Here is a 3,972-nt window from a genome sequence, read left to right on the forward strand (position 1 = left end):
ATCAGGGTTATGATGCACTAAAATAGATCAGGAATGGGTGCCATGACCGAGAACTTTTGGGATTTTCCTCGGAGAGAATAAATGATCTTATCAAGTTTAAGAGAAAACATTACATTGTGGAGCCATTGAGTGTGGGAGGGATGAATTGTGTACTTCTAAGCCTGAGATTGGGAGCCTGAAGTGTAAAAATTTACAAGTGGACACATCAAGATATAGTTAAAGTAAAATTGTAGCTCTAATATGCCATCTGTTCACAGCAAATCCATAATAAAGTCACCACCAAGCTGACTGTGGCAAAGAAAAAGAAAAACTAGGTTTAGGAGTTTTAACAGTAAAAAATGTAATTAAAAAACTATTTGAAGGAACCTATAGAGTTTCAAATAGACTCTGAGTATGTATTGAAAATTAATTCACTGCACAATACTCTTACATACATAAATGTGGACTAGCAAATCCTTGGCTGAATGACAGGGGAGGCATGGGGGAGGTGAGTTTTTATAAGCAACCAATTTTATCAGATGTGCACTTCTCCTCCATCTATCCTGCATTAGTCCTTTTCTCCTTCCCCTTCCGCCCCTCTATCCTCCACCTACTCCTCACCCCCTCCTCCCTTCCCTTTTCATTGTGGACGGGGGTAAAATATCAGTATTGTTTACGGTGAAGATTAGGGCAGAATTGGGCAGAAGGCGGTTGTTCTGTGACGATGGAGATAAGATAGGGGATGATGGTGTGTGTGTGTGTGTGTGTGTGTGTGTGTGTGTGTGTGTGTGTGTGTTTGTGAATGCAGTTGGGTGTGTATGCCACGCAACCACGCCTTATCTCAGAAGCAGGAGAAGCAGACATATGAAGTTGTTCATTGTAATTACCAGTGGCAAGTGTAGATTTCATAGGGAGATTTAGGGGAGAGTGTGACAGAATAAAAGCAATGGGAGAGAAAAGGAAATAAAAGGTGATAAAAAAGAAAAAGAGAGAAGTTTCAGAATGCAACTGGACAGTCACAAAAAAAGCACAAATGCCATCATGTACACACCTCACTTTCTTTTGTACCATCTGCACATCATTCCGAGTATTTTACCGCTCTCATCTGCGATATCTTAATGCCGCCATATCTTAACGACCTTTTGTAAGTCTAACATCTTAGCCACTGTTCTAATAATCAGCTTCTCATGACTCATCCCCATCTTTCCTCTGTTATTCAATCAGTGATCTTTTCTCTCGCTACCCGTCTATTGCTCTCCACTGTAATTATCAGACTGGATGAGAATGTCAGGTGCAGTCAACCAGATATTCATCTTCAAATGGTAAATCAATTCAGTTTCTGCTGAAAGTTATTTATTTTTTTAAAGGTTCTTAAAACTTAATATATCTTTACATATATGAACACAATGTTGTTGCTTTAAAGCTTATGAGAAACACTTTAGTCATGTAGAAACATTTTTAAAGTTTTAGTATTGCAAGTTTTGCAGTGTCAGTCTTTAAATACATCATCAGGTTTCAAATGTAAAAAATCATTGCAAAGGTTGGGATTTTTAGTCTTTTCTTACAGAACCTACATTAAATCTAATAAGATAAAGTTAAACTTCACTGAAAGGATGCATCCTTCCTTCATGATTCATCAAAGTTTCCCAACTTGTTCCTGAGCTGCCAGCTAAGCAGTGAGTGAACTATTCATAACTCAAAGACAAGGAGTTGCACTTAAATCTGTCCTCAGGCTCACAAGCTAGTTTGTAGCCTAAAGCCCCTATGCTCATTTGCTCATTGTGCATTGCTTTGTAGCTTACAGTTAGCTATTAATGGAGATTGCAGGTGGCAGTTGTATAGGTAACCCTCTAATTTATTTACCACTGTGTCATATGCCAGTGTTATGGTTTACTCACTGGTCAGTACTTCAGTCAGCTACCTTAAAGTTATGATAAGAATAACTTGGGGTCTTTGGGTTTTGTGATGCTTCACCTGTATTTGCTGCAAGTCACTGAATTTCATTGACATTTTATGATGCGCTGCTTGCTGCATTGCTGCTAGTCTCTTCCCGTGTGGACACCCCTTCATTTCATCACTCTGGTTTTTCTCCCATGAAAGATTACTCTTTCCGCCTTATAGCAATGGATCAAAATGATAAAGTCCCACGAAACGCAAAGGTGCAATAGCTTGAAATTCTCCATCTTTGATCGTTAAATCTGACTTTCACTAGCATATCAATATTAGACACATCCCCCAGCTCTAATTAATTTCCTATATTTCACTTCTCTTCCCATAAACCGCGTAATGCTGAAGAAAACACGGGCAGTCTTAGTCTACATCTGCCTTTTGCTGTAAATGTCACACAGAAAAATAATGGCAGTTGATTGTATGCAGTGATAAAGGCCATGGGATCTGTGAAGTTATTATGGTTTTTTCCCCCCATCAACTACTATAATTCAAGTACTATAATTCAGATTATAAATAATCTCTGAATTTATATGTTCCACATCAAACCAAAGGTCTTCTCTTCTCTGCCCTTCAGTGTAGAAAGTGCAAGTCATGATGATCTTTGAGATCTCTTAATATTGCCCATTGTCATTATGATAGTAATAACAGTAGTTTTAGTGACTTTAAAAATTTCTTTTCACGGTTTTGTTGGTATTTTAACACATTTGAGGCAAAGTTCTTTGTGTATTTTATTGATAGTTGCTTCTTCTCAAAGAATAAAGTTGTTTCTAAAGTTAAAAGACAAATAGCAATAGGAAAAATGAAAAAGTTTTTTAAAACTTTTTATGATATGTGTTATTTATCATTATTTTTTCACATTTATTCTACAGAAGATTATAAGTAATAATTGTAAAGTTAAAGTTTTTTCTCTTTCTCTGAGCTTGATGCAACACAAACAATATTACAATGTGAGAGAAATGCCATAAAATGACATCTGAAAAAACTCAGTACATCAAACTAAAAATATCATCCCTGCCTAACATTTCCACGGAGAAGTAAAACATGGCTCTGATTCTAATATTTCTCATTCTTTCCCAATATACACTCACTAACCACTTCATCGAATTCACTTTTTCAACTGCTTATTACCAGAAATATCTGATGCATTTAGATATGTAGACACAGAGACAAGTTGCTGAAGCTCAAACTGAGCGACAGAATGGGGAAGAAAGCTGACTTAAATTACTTTGAACATGGCATTGTCTAATGATTTAAAAAACTGCTAATCTACTGTGATTTTCTCCAAACAATCATCTCTATGGTTTACAGAGATGCAAATAGAAAATATCAAGTGACTGGCAGGTCTTTGGACAAAATGGCTTGTTGATATGAGAGGTCAGAGGAGAATGACCAGACTGCTTCAACAGACATTCAAATAGCTACTTGTAACTACCAAGGTATCCAGAGGAGCATGATGTGGAACCTTGGAGCTGATGGTTGACAGTAGCATGAGATGAGATAATCTCAAACTGATTTCTAGAGTATGATGACATGTAGCCTCTACAGCCACCAGATCTCAATTTAATAAAGTATCTTTAGGATGTGGTGCAATGGGAGATTGGCATTGTGCAAATCTGCAGCAACTGTGACACTGTCATGCAACTAAAAACAGTGAAAGCTGACAAAAAATCTGTTATGGACTCCTTACCATCTTAAAAGAAAATTTATATGATTTAAGTGCTTTCCTTTTGCTCAAGACATTGGTAACATCGGATGAAACATTTTTTTGTCATTCTAAAGTAAAATGTTGGAAAAATATATGAAATTGAAAAAAAGTATATGCATGAAAAGTATTTAAGGATAAGTAACATTTCCTACATTGATAAAACATTTTATTTTAGACAAAGTGGCTGTTTAGTCGGAAGTTGCTAACGTGTTAGCTTGTCTTATCAGAGCTGTTACCTATAGTGTCAACAGTATGTAACTTACAGACGCACACACACACACACACAGCAGACACAGTTTACCACTCAGTTCCTCATTAGCCCTACCCAAAGACATGCT

The sequence above is a fragment of the Oreochromis niloticus genome, linkage group LG13 (genome assembly GCF_001858045.2).
Source record: "Oreochromis niloticus isolate F11D_XX linkage group LG13, O_niloticus_UMD_NMBU, whole genome shotgun sequence".
In the NCBI taxonomy this organism is placed as follows: domain Eukaryota; kingdom Metazoa; phylum Chordata; class Actinopteri; order Cichliformes; family Cichlidae; genus Oreochromis; species Oreochromis niloticus.